The sequence below is a fragment of the Salvelinus alpinus genome, chromosome 12 (genome assembly GCF_045679555.1).
Source record: "Salvelinus alpinus chromosome 12, SLU_Salpinus.1, whole genome shotgun sequence".
Taxonomy (NCBI): domain Eukaryota; kingdom Metazoa; phylum Chordata; class Actinopteri; order Salmoniformes; family Salmonidae; genus Salvelinus; species Salvelinus alpinus.
Genome location: NC_092097.1, coordinates 36,568,209 through 36,583,962, shown reverse-complemented (window position 1 = coordinate 36,583,962; position 15,754 = coordinate 36,568,209). Strand labels below are relative to the sequence as shown.

General features: G+C 42.6%; 1 pseudogene; it reads left to right on the top strand.

Annotated features, from left to right (window-relative positions):
- Positions 1-900: 900 nt before the first annotated feature.
- Positions 901-15,754, top strand: part of LOC139535292 (solute carrier family 2, facilitated glucose transporter member 11-like) — a 33,316-nt pseudogene continuing 18,462 nt past the window's right edge.

Here is a 15,754-nt window from a genome sequence, read left to right as displayed (position 1 = left end):
GAGTGAGTATTCAATATCATTCTGTCGTTGCTCTCTCTGTCGGGCCACTTCCAGTTACCTAAACTCAATCTTCAAATGACTGGCTTTCATATTTCAATTTGGTGGTGGCTTTTATATGGGCAGTTATACTGAACAAAAATATAAATGCAACATGTAAAGTGTTGACCCCATGTTTCATGAGCTGAAATAAAAGATCCCAGAGAGAAAGCGTATTTCTCTCAAATTTTGTGCACATAATTGTTTACATCCTTGTTAGTGAGCATTTCTCCTTTGCAAAGATAATCCATCCACCTGACAGGTGTGGCATATCAAGAAGCTGATTAAATAGCATGATCAATACACAGGTGCACCTTGTGCTGGGGCCAATAAAAGGCCACTCTAAAATGTGCCATTTTGTAACACAACACAATGCCACAGATGTCTCAAGTTTGAGCGAGCGTTCAATTGGCATGTTGACCGCAGGAATGTCCACCAGAGCTGTTGCCAGATAATTGAATGTTAATTTCTCTACCATAAGCCACCTCCAATGTCATTTTAGAGAATTTGGCAGTACGTCCAACTGGCCTCACAACCGCAGACCACGTGTATGGCTTTGTGTTGGCAAGCGGTCAACATTTTGAACAGAGTGTCCCATGGTAGTGGTGGGGTTATACTGTATTATGATCAGCCATAACCGACGTACAACAAACACAATTGCATTTTATTGATGGGAATTTGAATGCACAGAGATACCGTGACGCGATCGTGAGGCCCATTGTCATACCATTCATCCTCGTCCATCACCTCAGCATGATAATGCATGGCCCCATGTCGCAAGGATCTGTACACAATTCCTGGAAGTTGAACATTTTCCAGTTCTTCAATGGCCAGCATACTCACCAGACATATCACCCATTGAGCATGTTTGGGATGCTCTGGATCGACATGTATGACAGCGAGTTCCAGTACCCGCCAAGATCCAGAAACTTCGCACAGCCATTGAAGAGGAGTTGGACAACATTCAACAGGCCACAATCAACAGCGTGATCAACTCTATGCGAAGGAGATGTCGCGCTGCATGAGGCAAATGGTGATCACGCCAGATACTGACTGGTTTTCTGATCCACTTCCCTACCTTTTTTTTAAGGTATGTTTGACCAACCGATGCATATCTATATTCCCAGTCATGTGAAATCCATAGATTAGGGCCTATTCAATTTATTTTGATTGATTGATTTCCTTATATGAACTGTAACTCCGTAAAATCTTTGAAATTGTTGCATGTTGCGTTTATATTTTTATTCAGTGTATGTAGCCTACGTCTAGTGCACCCATATAGGCCTACAGATGGACAGATTTTACAGAATCAATGTCTGCATACCTCATATTGCCCAATTTTGTAGGCCTAATTATGCTTCCATAGAGCAATAACAGTTGGCTCCACTCTACTTAATACACTCACAAATCAGCATAAAACTGATAAAGGTTAATGAGCACATTCCCTTTATGTTGATCCAACAACACCCATGCACCTTGAAACTCACAAAACTCCAGATACAGAGCATGTTCTATTACATTTCCAAACCAAATTAAAAGGATGTTGGTCTTGAAATAGTAAACATCAAAATACTTAATTCATATCCATCTGCATGATAATGGATAGCCTACAAGCGTTAAATTAATATAACCTATTTGTCACTAAACAATGGTATTCCCCTGATACACTGCATTTATTTGACACTTGAGGTTATGTAGTGGGCAATGTTCCATTTAAGCTGCACAAATGCGCGGGGACTGCCACTCAGAAGAAATATCAGCCTGTGCAGAGAAGCACGAGATTGAACTTCCCTCAACTTTCTAGAGTTATCCCCCTCACGGCCGGCCCACTCATTAGGCAGGATTAGGCGGGCGGCATTTTCTGAGCTTAAGCGTCCAAGATGCACCTCCAACAACAAAACATAAAACCTCACGTAATTCTGCCCAAAAACAATGACAATTTCTCTCAACCAGTGGCATAATGGGCTTTTTAGTTGAGCGCTGATGCCGCCCTGTGATAACCAATGCCCACTTTGTCAAAGGCAGGTGCGCAAAATATTTTGCTTGTCCATTCCCAATGCGCCTCTCCAGGGTGCTGTTGGAAAGACGCATTGCTGTGACGCTCCACCAACATTCCGTCAATTTTTTTATTTTTATTATCTAAAATGAATCATGTAGCAGATACAGGATATGGTAGAAGAGTATGTGGCCTTTTCTGTAGTTACAGGTTGGAGATAAAATGTTTGGCAATGTATTGAACGGACACTTAACATCATGCAGGTTTCTCTGATCAAATAGCCTAACCTAAAATGGCGCCCAATCAAATAAAACATGTGCTGTCAGCTTAACAAACAACAAATCCTAAAACAGGACAGGTCTAAGTAAAATTAATATGGAATGGACAATCACAACTGTTGGAGTTGTGGAGTTGGAGTTTCACCCAATTGTCATGATCAGTGGTTACAAGTTTGTTTCTGTACATTTTTGACAAGCTGATCATAGCAAAGCAGAAAAAGTACTTCTGCATTTCCTGCTGTGTAAACACATTGCAAATAGGCTCACGATAACGCCTGATAGAGTTGGTTAGCTGATATTCAGAGCTTAAATAGCCAAATTGATTAGTCACATGAATCGAGACTAATAATATCAGACCTCAAGATAAGACCCATATGCAGATAGTTCGAAATAACAAACGTTTATTTACAAAACAGGGAGCAGGCAATCAACAGGTCAAGGGCAGGCAGAGGTCAGTAATCCAGGTCAGAGTTCGTAAAGTACAGAACGGCAGGCAGGCTCAGGGCAGGGAGGGGTCAGTAATCCAGGGCAGTGTCAAAAGGTACAGAACAGCAGGCAGGCTCAGGGCAGGCAGGATGGTCAAAAACCAGGAGAACTAGAAAACAGGAACTAACACAAATCAGGCATACGGGGAAAATATGCTGGTAGGCATGACAAGACAAACTGGCAACAGACAAACAGAAAACACAGGTATAAATGCACAGGGTATAATGGGGAAAATGGGCAACACCTGGAGCGGGGTGGAGACAAGCACAAGACAGGTGAAACAGATCAGGGTGTGACAAATAAAGCCAATGCAATGGCCTGTTTTACAAATGGTGGGCCTACCATGGATGGACATTCATCAAATTCCATTGCTGTCCAACATGGTAGGCTACATCCCAGGGGGCATTTTTTTTGTCTTGCCTAGGGTGGCAAAAATGTAAGAACCGGCCCTGTTCCCCTTTAGTTAACATTATCAAAGTTAACCTTTACTGTGGAAATTGTGATCGAATCAACGCAATATTAGTGTTCAATGCAACATACCGAAACAAAACGAACTATGCAGAACACTTTGGAGTAGGATTCTATTGCATTGACACACATGACTCAGCCAGTACTCTAAAAAGACTGGTGTGGCATAACCAATCAGAGCTGCAGTAGGCCTATATGCAAATAGACTATTGCCATATTTGGATCTGTGCCATTCACTTTGAACTGGACTGTGTTTACAGCATGAGTGGTGGTGAGTAGATGTGCTTGTTTTGAGATCAAAGCTGCATGTACTGTAGCCATGCGTGGACATTTGTTCATAGCCTTTACTAGTTAGTGAGTTATTAGCCTAGTTATAGATCATTTATAGTCAGCAATGGGGGAGTGATTGCTTTCTACAAGAGCACAAAAGGTGGACATTTCTAGACCTTTTTGAAAAGCGAGTCAGATAAAGAGCTTTTTTTGTCTTAAAGGGGCAGTATTGTATTTTGAGACAGGCTTGAATAAGCTAAGTAGCCAATAGGCAGAGGGTAGCATCATTTGTCTGATTCTCTGTTATAATGGTATGGGAATAATAATGCATTTTATTTTGTAAAGTGGTTTCTTGCATCAAACAACAACATGTTCAGTCACCTCCATGTCTGAAGGACAAGTGGATAAACAGGTTAATGTCAATCCCAACATGTTTTTTTCCGAAAGGCTCATGGAATGTAGGCCTACATTGAACATCACACATTGGCTGCTGAACACCACCACTACTGTAGGCTGAATGATAGAACTGCTATTTCCATGTTACAATGTTATTGGATGCATTTTTTCCATTGTTTTTGATGGTAGGCCACTCTGGTAGAGCTACTTTATGATCAAATAGCCACAGTAGCCTACTTGGTCACTGTCTGTAACTTAAAGCGAATGCAGCCTCAGTGTTCACAGTAAATGTTCAAGTTTAGGCTGAGCAGAATTTATTTTTAAGGGAAGATTGGTAGTGGGTCACCAGAATTGTCATCATGCTTCACTGTGCTCGGTTGTGAAGTCCTGTAATTGCATTATAACGTGTGAACACGTCGCCGCATGACACCAAGTGTTTGACCCATAATGTAAATGTTTGCTCCACTGTATTTATGCACACTTATTCACTACAAAATAATATTCGATACCACTTACTTTCTGCAGTTTGCCAGTTGTCTTAGAGCTTTGGATCTACAGGGGTCTGTTGTGAAGCATAATATTGACACATGTCAGAGAGAATTGTCTGTTTGGAGATTAGTTATTATGAGATACACTAATTTACCACCAGAAAGTTAATGAGAGAACAGCTAAAAAAACATTTTGTTCAATGGGTTCAAAAGTAAATAGTACATTGTGGTAATGTCCAAAAGTGACAACAGTAATAGTGCAAATTTAACTTAAAATTAGATAAAGTGTTGAATTTAACCAGGAAGTTTTGTTAAGCATGATTAATTAATCAGTCTTGATTTAACCCAGTTTAACCTTTTCTTGTGGTCACACAGAGCAATTGTCAGTCTTTATCTATGTTGGTGCAACCCACCCTGATTTGTCACTGCTGGCTAAATTATTAGATTAATAAATTAGATATCTGGCTAGTTGACTTTTACAAACATGATAAGCCACAAGAGCTAAAATTGGTAGTCATACCAAAAATACAGCACATGCAATGTAATTTGATCACTTAAACCACCTCCAGTGGCAGTTTATAATTAAGCCCTAATCTAAGTTTAAATTTTATTTTGAAAAACAAGAGTCAATTTGATCCTGGTTCAAAGTGAAAATTTAAACTTAGATTAGATGAAGGGTTAAATGTAACTAGGACTAATTCAATACTAGGTTTAACGTTTTATGCAACATGATTAACATATCAACCTTAATTTAAGTGTTCATTCATGTTGGTGCAACCCACCCTGGTATTTTACAACTGTGTTTACTTGGAAGTATTGTATTGAAAACTCATCAAATGCAATTACTCATAAGCCTTCAATGCAGCACCATCTGCTGGCTGGATAGCAACATTTGAAGAGGCTGATCAGTATTAACCAATGATGTTGGTAGTAGCCTATAATACTGTATGTGCCTCAATTCAACTTGGTGACCTACAGGCTACACAAACTTCAAACTGTCACACATTGATGTCAATTGGAAATTTGCTGTACTTATAGTAGAGATGTTTGGGGGTCTGCGCTCTGCGTCCTGGCCAACCTGTATGATTCAAGCACTTTATGGATGACCGAATAGTTCCACTGTTACAATTTTGCTTGAAAATAGAAAATATAATCTTCGATTCGCTATGTCGCATGTTGGAGTGGAGAGTTTATTGACATTCATCCAATTAGTCAGACTATTCTGACTGTTTATTGGCATGTCCTCTTTTTCATCTTTAGAGTAGTACCTGTGAACGTAGGATAGGTGGCATAACACAGTGTTTCTCCAGTTCTCCTAATACTCTTATGTAAACCATACACTATGGCTAAATACTTACTGTGCACTATTGTACATCTCCAATATTTATGAAGGTTAACCAACCTATCATTTGTGTTTCTGAAAAAAAAAGTTATACTTGTTTCTACTGACAGGGCAATGATTTAAATGTGATGTTAATGGTGACATCATGTGTCATTGGATGCACTCGTCAGTATGGCTATAACCTTGCCATAATAAATGCACCCACCATAGTAAAATCCTTCTGAAAGTAAACTGTGTGTGTGTGTGTCTATGTGCCCATGTGTGTACATACAGTATGCTCACTCTACCTTTCCTCTCAGTTTATTCAGAAGTTTGTGAACAAGATGTTTCGGGAGCGTTGGGATGTTCAGCTGTTCAACAGGTCACCCTGTTCTGGACTTGCATCATGTCCATCTACTCCCTGGGAGGGCTGCCGGAGCTCTTATAGCTGGACCCATGAGCATAACCTTTGGAGGGTAATTTGACTTATTTGATGAATACATTTTGGCCTACTTTGGAAGGCAATGTTATTAATATCAATATCAGCTTTTTACACATGGTAACCTTGGTATGTTGTCCTCACTGAGAAGCTTATTACGTTTTATTTTCACGTTGTATTTTTGAATGTTGTCAATTTTATCAATCAATCAATCAAATGTATCTATAAAACCCTTCTTACATCAGCTGATGTCACAAAGTGCTGTACAGAAACCCAGCCTAAAACTCCAAACAGCAAGCAATGCAGGTGTAGAAGCACGGTGTCTAGGAAAAACTCCCTAGAAAGGCCGGAACCTAGGAAGAAACCTAGAGAGGAACCAGGCTATGAGGGGTGGCCAGTCCTCTTCTGGCTGTGCCGGGTGGAGATTATAACAGAACATGGCCAAGATGTTAAAATGTTCATAGATGACCAGCAGGGTCAAATAATAATAATCACAGTGGTTGTTGATGGTGCAACAGGTCAGCACCTCAGGAGTAAATGTCAGTTGGCTTTTCATAGCCGATCATTCAGAGTATCTCTACCGGTCCTGCGGTCTCTAGAGAGTTGAAAACAGCAGGTCTGGGACAAGGTAGCACGTCCGGTGAACAGGTCAGAGTTCCATTGCCGCAGGCAGAACAGTTGAAACTGGAGCAGCAGCACGACCAGGTGGACTGGGGACAACAAGGAGTCATCAGGCCAGGTAGTCCTGAGGCATGTTCCTGAGGGAGAGAGAGAGAGGGAAAAAAATACTTAAATTCACACAGGACACCGGATAAGACAGGAGAAATTAAAAAATATATGTGCTTTAAAAATCAATATTATCAGTGATATAACATCTCAAAATGAATTGTTTACTGATGAGCAAATGATCACCTACTTATGAGTCAGATGTGAAAGGAGAGGTTGCATTGAAGAGAGCATAGATACAGGATCTCTGAATACTGGGGGTGGCAGGTAGCCTAGTGTTGGTCCAGTAGCTGGAAGGTCGCTAATTTGAATCCCAGAGCAAGGCACTTAATTGCTCCAGGGTTGCCGTTGATAATGGCTGACCCTGGCCATGACCCCACTCTCCGAGGGTGTCTCAGGGTGAGTTGGAATAGGCAAAAAAACACATTTCCATTTCACACGTGTATAATACACACTTGTGAAACAAATATAAGCACCCACTGAATTATTATTATGAAGACAGCAAGGCTACCTTTACTTCATGTTTCCTCCTCACAGTGGAGTCAGTCAATAAAAATGTGGAGGTGTTTGTTTCTCAAGGCTGATAGAGATCTCTGAACCTTGCAGGGTGGCGCCAGAGCAGTATACGATATCTATATGAGTACTATTTCCATTAACGTAATTAATTCCTTGATATTCAGGATTTACTTAACTCTATTTGTCTCCACTCTATTCTATTCTCCTCTACTCTACTCTACGTTAAACCCACTGTGTTGCTCTCACAGGAAGAAGACTATGCTGTTGAATAATATCTTCTTGATGCTGAGTTCACTCCTAGCGTTGACCAGCAGAGCTGCCAAGTCTTTTGAAATGATCATCATCTCCAGGGTCCTGGTTGGAATCAATGCTGGTATGTACTGTATATGGTATGTACTGTATATTCAACCAGAGGGTTCTTAGATGGGGGTTCTTATGTCATCAAACCATGCTCATTGTGCCACTGACTGCATTACTGTTTTGGGGTTTAACAATAGAGAAACATTTGTAATACTTGTAGTATGGTTGTTGCTTTCTTAGGTCTTTAAATGTCGATGGCATAAACAGTGTATTTATACATAATAAGACAAATGAGACAAACAGCTGTACAATTACAGTATTATGTTTGATGTTGGAAAATGAAACCACTGACAGTAGAGAAATTATCCACTCCTTTCACAGGGATCAGTATGAATGTACAACCCATGTATTTTGGAGAGAGTGCTCCCAAGCACCTGCAAGGGACTGCTTCCCTGTCGTCAGCCATCTTCACATCGCTTGGAGTGGTGTTAGGACAGGTTGTAGCATTCGGAGGCTACGAAATCAGCTTGCAGTTTAGTGTTACACATCAATCTAGCACCTACAAAATATTGTGTGATTTGTTTGGGGAAATAATTGCAGTTTGAAACTTTGTTTAATTAAGTCAGTATTTCATTTGATGGTGGTCATTGTGTTTCCAGGGAGATCTTGGGCAGTGAGCCATGATGGCAATACCTACTGGCCAGTAATGCCATCCCAGGCCTCATCCAGCTCCTCACTCTCCCCTGGTTCCCAGAAAGCTCTCAATACCTCCTCATAGACCAGGGGAAAAGGAGGCCTGTATCAATGGTAGGTAGGAGGAGAGCCAGACCATGGCCTGTGTTAGTCTGTGGCTGTGTGCAGTACTTTCTTGTCCGAGCCACATGGCTCTGTTCCTCTTGTATGTGAGTTAGTGTGAGAGATATATACAGTAAAATCATGAGCAAGTTCTACTGCTGTTATTCATTATCCTGCATCAGCAGGGATGGGCAGTCTTTGTATCAATTACATGCATCTGTGTACTTTTTTTAATCATTTGTTTGTATTTATATAATGTATTTTGCCCGTGTGTGTGCATGCATGTTAGCCTTGTGGCGTCTGCGTGGATGTGAGATCCAGCGGACAGAGTTGGATGAGATCCTCCAGGAGCAGGCTGAGGTTAAAGTCCTGAGGCCCAGCAGACCTGGGAGCTGTTGGCTGACCGTAACGTCCGCTGGCAGGTGATCTCCATCAGCAGCACCATGCAACTCTGTGGCAATGACTCGATTCTACAAAAGCATTAGAACTCGGAACTCAGAACTCGGATCGTAGAACTTATAAGAACTTTATTTTTCAACAGGGAACTTCATTTGTTCCTAATTTGTAATACATTATGTAGGCTACATATGTCACATAAAATCACAAATACTACACTACATGACCAAAAGTATGTGGACACCTGCTCATCAAACATCTCATTCCAAAATCATGGGCATTAATATGGAGTTTGTCCACCCTTTGCTGCTATAACAGCCTCCACTTGCTGCGGGGACTTGCTTCCATTCAGCCAAAAGAGCATTGGTGAGGTCGGGCACTGATGTTGGGCGATTAGGCCTGGCCCGCAGTCTGCGTACCAATTCATCCCAAAGGTGTTTGATGGGGTTCAGGTCAGGGCTCTGTGCAGGCCAGTCAAGTTCTTCCACACAGATCTAAAAAAAAACATTTCTGTATGGACCTCGCTTTGTGCATGGGAGTATTGTCATGCTGAAACAGGAAAGGGCCTTCCCCAAAATGTTGCCACAAAGTTGGAAGCACAGAATCGTCTAGAATGTCATTGTGTGCTATAGCGTTACAATTTCCCTTCACTTGAACTAAGGGGCCTAGCCCGAACCATGAAAAACAGCCCCAGACCATTATTCCTTTACAGATGACACCATGCATTGTGGCAGGTAGTGTTCTCCTGGCATCCGCCAAACCCAGATTCGTCTGTTGGACTGTCAGATGATGAAGTGTGATTCATCACTCCAGAGAACGCGTTTCCACTGCTCCAGAGTCCAATGGCAGCGAGCTTTACACCACTCCAGCCGACATTTGGCATTGCACATGGTGATCTTAGGCTTGTGTGAGGCTGCTCACAAACCCTTTTCATGAAGCTCCCGATTGTCAGTTATTGTGCTGACATTGCTTCCAGAGGATGTTTGGAACTCGGTAGTGAGTGTTGCAACCGAGGACAGATGATTTTTACACGCTATGCGCTTCAGCACTCGGCAGTCCCGTTCTGTGAGTGTGTGGCTCTAGCAGGGCACAAATTTACAAACTGACTTGTTGGAAAGGTGGCATCCTATGATGCTGCCACACTGAAAGTCAATGAGCTCTTCAGTAAGTCCATTCTACTGCCAATGTTTGTGTTTGTCTATGGAGATTGCATGACTGTATGTTCGATTTTATACACCTGTCAGCAACGGGTGTGGCTGAAATAGCCAAATCCACAAATTTGAAGTGGTGTCCATATACTTTTGTGTATATATAGTGTATCTGTGGTGAATGATGAAATGTCCTTTTAGCCGCTTTCTTACAAACGATGTAAGCAGCAGACTCCTCTTGTTATTGAAGCTTGGTTTCTCCCCACATTCATTGTTTCTCAGATGTTCAGTTTCGGTTTGAGTCAGCAGGGTTCTGGTTCTCTCTGGTTCTGGCAGGGGGTTTCTGACAGAGCTCTCTATCTGGGATCAAAGTTAACTACCTCTGAAGTACACCATTGTTCTGACAGCAAAACGTACCCAGCTCAGATGAACTTCTGGACAGAGCCTGTTCCTGGCCCCTCCCTCACAACAGGCTTGATTAGAAATGTGAGATCAGCTACCAATTTCATAGTGCGAGTAGACATTTACATTTCATCGTACGGTACCTTGTTAAAAATGCAATCTGGTGATGATGACATACGCTTGTACTTTACATTTGTAATGCTTGCGGGAGTTAGGGAGGAGAACATAAAGGGTTGTTTGTATTTCAAGGTTTAATGAAGAGGTGTAGTCAGTCCATGACCATGCCATTTCACTGGTGCTGCAGATTTGGTAAACTTCTTCGGGATCGCTGTCCCTTCCACGGGACGGTTGAGCTAACGTAGGCAAATGCGATTAGCATGAGATTGTAAGTAACAAGAACATTTCCCAGGACATAGACATATCTGATATTGGCTTAAATTCTTGTTAATCTAACTGCACTGTCCAATTTATAGTAGCTATTAAGGTGAAAGAATAACATGCTATTGTTTGAGGAGAGTACACAATTTTGAACATAAAAAGTTATTAATAAACAAATTAGGCATATTTGGGCAGTCTTGATACAACATTTTTTACAGAAAAACAATGGTTCATTGGATCAGTCTAAAAATTTGCACATACACTGCTGCCATCCAGTGGGCAAAATATATTGCACCTGGGCTGAAATAATACATTATGGCCTTTCTCTTGCATTTCAAAGATGATGGTAGAACCAAGAAATTTGATCATATTACTCCAGTGCTAGCTTCCCTACACTGGCTTCCTGTTAAGGCAAGGGCTGATTTCAAGGTTTTACTGTTAACCTATAAAGCGTTACATGGGCTTGCTCCTACCTATCTTTCCGAGTTGGTCCTGCCGTACATACCAATACGTACGCTACGGTCACAAGACGCAGGCCTCCTAATTGTCCCTAGAATTTCTAAGCAAACAGCGGGAGGCAGGGCTTTCTCCTATAGATCTCCATTTTTATGGAACAGTCTGCCTACCCATGTGAGAGACGCAGATTCGGTCTCAACCTTTAAGTCTTTACTGAAGACTTATCTCTTCAGTAGGTCATATGATTGAGTGTAGTCTGGCCCAGGAGTGTGAAGGTGAACGGAAAGGCTCTGGAGCAACGAACCGCCCTTGCTGTCTCTGCCAGGCCGGTTCCCCTCTCTCCACTGGGATTCTCTGCCTCTAACCCTGTTACAGGGGCTGAGTCACTGGCTTGCTGGTGCTCTTTCATGCCGTCCCTAGGAGGGGTGCGTCACTTGAGTGGGTTGAGTTACTGACGTGATCTTCCTGTCTGGGTTGGCGCCCCCCCTTGGTTTGTGCTGTGGTGGAGACCTTTGTGGGCTATACTCGGCCTTGTCTCAGGATTGTAAGTTGGTGGTTGAGGATTTCCCTCTAGTGGTGCGGGGGCTGTGCTTTGGCAAAGTGGGTGGGGTTATATCCTTCCTGTTTGGCCCTGTCCGGGGGTTTCTTCGGATGGGGCCACAGTGTCTCCTGACCGCTCCTGTCTCAGCCTCCAGTATTTATGCTGCAGTAGTTTATGTGTCGGGGGGCTAGGGTCAGTTGGTTACCTGGAGTACTTCTCCTGTCTTATCCAGTGTCCTGTGTGAATTTAAGTATGCTCTCTCTAATTCTCTCGTTCTCTCTTTCTCTCTGAGAACCTGAGCCCTAGGACCATACGTCAGGACTACCGGGCATGATGACACCTTGCTGTCCCCAGTCCGCCTGGCCTTGCTGCTATTCCAGTTTCAACTGTTCTGCCTGCGGTTACGGAACCCCTACCTGTCCCAGACCTGCTGTTTTCAACTCTTAATGATCGGCTATGAAAAGCTAACTGAGATTTATTCCTGATTATTATTTGACCATGCTTGTCATTTATGAACATTTTGAAAATCTTGGCTCTCTCTAATTTTCTCCTTCTCTCTTTCTTTCTCTCGGAGGACCTGGGCCCTAGGACCATGCGTCGGGACTGCCGCCCGTGGTGACTCCTTGCTGTCCCCAGTCCGCCTGGCCTTGCTGCTATTCCAGTTTCAGCTGTTCTGCCTGCGGTTATGGAACCGCCACCTGTCCCAGACCTGTTGTTTTTCAACTCTTGATGATCGGCTATGAAAAGCCAACTGAAAATTATTCATGATTATTATTTGACCATGCTTGTCACTTATGAACATTTTTGAACATCTTGGCATAGTTCTGTTATAATCTCCACCCGGCACAGCCAAAACGGGACTGGCCACCCCTCATAGCCTGGTTCCTCTCTAGGTTTCTTCCTAGGTTTTGGCCTTTCTAGGGAGTTTTTCCTAGCCACCGTGCTTCTACACCTGCATTACTAGCTGTTTGGGGTTTTAGGCTGGGTGTCTGTACAGCACTTCGAGATATTAGCTGATGTACGAAGGGCTATATAAAATAAAATTGATTGATTGATTGATTGGTACAAAAAAACATTGTGTTATATTCTCCTACATTCCTTTCACATTTCCACAAACTTCAAAGTGTTTCCTTTGAAATGGTACCAAGAACATGCATATCCTTGCTTCATGGCCTGAGCTACAGGCAGTTAGATTTGAGTTATTTCAGGCGAAAATTTAATAAAAGAGGCGGATCCTTAAGAGGATCACATTTTATTTGTCACATACACGTGATTAGCAGATGTTATTGCGGGTGTAGCGAAATGCTGGTTCTTCTAGCTCCGACAGTGCAGTAAAATCTAACAAATTACAACATATACACACATCTAAGTAGGAATGAATTAAGACTATATACATATGGACGAGCGATGTCAGAGCGTAACGGACTAAGATGCAGTAGAATAGTATAGAAAACAGTATATACATATGAAATGAGTAATGTAAGATAAGTAAACATTATTAAGTAAATGAGATGCTGTAGAATAGTATAGAAAACATTATACACACGAGATGAGTAATGACATATGTAAACAATTATTGACTAAGAGACCGTAGAATAGTATAGAATACAGTATATACAGTGGGGAGAACAAGTATTTGATACACTGCCGATTTTGCAGGTTTTCCTACTTACAAAGCATGTAGAGGTCTGTAATTTTTATCATAGGTACACTTCAACTGTGAGAGACGGAATCTAAAACAAAAATTCAGAAAATCACATTGTATGATTTTTAAGTAATTAATTAGCATTTTATTGCAAGACATAAGTATTTGATACATCAGAAAAGCAGAACTTAATATTTGGTACTGAATCCTTTGTTTGCAATTACAGAGATCATACGTTTCCTGTAGTTCTTGACCAGGTTTGCACACACTGCAGCAGGGATTTTGGCCCACTCCTCCATACAGACCTTCTCCAGATCCTTCAGGTTTCGGGGCTGTCGCTGGGCAATACGGACTTTCAGCTCCCTCCAAAGATTTTCTATTGGGTTCAGGTCTGGAGACTGGCTAGGCCACTCCAGGACCTTGAGATACTTCTTACGGAGCCACTCCTTAGTTGCCCTGGCTGTGTGTTTCGGGTCGTTGTCATGCTGGAAGACCCAGCCACGACCCATCATCAATGCTCTTACTGAGGGAAGGAGGTTGTTGGCTAAGATCTCGCAATACATGGCCCCATCCATCCTCCCCTCAATACGGTGCAGTCGTCCTGTCCCCTTTGCAGAAAAGCATCCCCAAAGAATGATGTTTCCACCTCCATGCTTCACGGTTGGGATGGTGTTCTTGGGGTTGTACTCATCCTTCTTCTTCCTCCAAACACGGCGAGTGGAGTTTAGACCAAAAAGCTCTAGTTTTGAATCATCAGACCACATGACCTTCTCCCATTCCTCCTCTGGATCATCCAGATGGTCATTGGCAAACTTCAGACGGGCCTGGACATGCGCCTGCTTGAGCAGGGGGACCTTGTGTGCGCTGCAGGATTTTAATCCATGACGGCGTAGTGTGTTACTAATGGTTTTCTTTGAGACTGTGGTCCCAGCTCTCTTCAGGTCATTGACCAGGTCCTGCCGTGTAGTTCTGGGCTGATCCCTCACCTTCCTCATGATCATTGATGCCCCACGAGGTGAGATCTTGCATGGAGCCCCAGACCGAGGGTGATTGACCATCATCTTGAACTTCTTCTATTTTCTTCTATTTTCTAATAATTGCGCCAACAGTTGTTGCCTTCTCACCAAGCTGCTTGCCTATTGTCCTGTAGCCCATCCCAGCCTTGTGCAGGTCTACAATTTTATCCTTGATGTCCTTACACAGCTCTCTGGTCTTGGCCATTGTGGAGAGGTTGGAGTCTGTTTGATTGAGTGTGTGGACAGGTGTCTTTTATACAGGTAACGAGTTCAAACAGGTGCAGTTAATACAGGTAATGAGTGGAGAACAGGAGGGCTTCTTAAAGAAAAACTAACAGGTCTGTGAGAGCCGGAATTCTTACTGGTTGGTAGGTGATCAAATACTTATGTCATGCAATAAAATGCTAATTAATTACTTAAAAATCATACAATGTGATTTTCGGGATTTTTGTTTTAGATTCCGTCTCTCACAGTTGAAGTGTACCTATGATAAAAATTACAGACCTCTACATGCTTTGTAAGTAGGAAAACCTGCAAAATCGGCAGTGTATCAAATACTTGTTCTCCCCACTGTACATATGAGATGAGTAATGCCAGATATGTAAACATTATTAAAGTGACTTGTGTTCCTTAAAGTGGCCAGTGATTCCTAGTCTATGCCTATAGGTAGCAGCCTCTAATGTGCTAATGATGGCTGTTTAACAGTCTGATGGCCTTGAGATAGAAGCTTTTTTTCAGTCTCTCGGTCCCAGCTTTGATGCACCTGTACTGACCTCGCCTTCTGGAAGATAGTGGGGTGAACAGGCAATGGCTCGGGTGGTTTATGTCCTTGATGATCTTTTTGGCCTTCCTGTGACATCGGGTGCTGTAAGTGTCCTGGAGGGCGGGTAGTTTTCCCCCGGTATTGCGTTGGGCAGACCGCACCACCCTCTGGAGAGCCTTGCGGTTGCGGGGGGTGCAGTTGCCATACCAGGCGGTGATACAGCCCAACAGGATGCTCTCAATTATGCATCTGTATAAGTTTGTGAGGGTTTTAGGTGACAAGCCAAATTTCTTTAGCCTCCTGAGGTTGAACAGGCTCTGTTGCGCTTTCTTCACAACACTGTCCGTGTGGGTGGTCCAGTTCAGTTTGTCAGGGATGTGTACGCCAACGAACTTGAAGCATTCCACCTTCTCCACTGAAGTCCCGTCGATGTAGATAGGGGGTTGCACCCTCTGCTGTTTCCTGAAGTGCACAATAATTTCCATTGTTTTGTT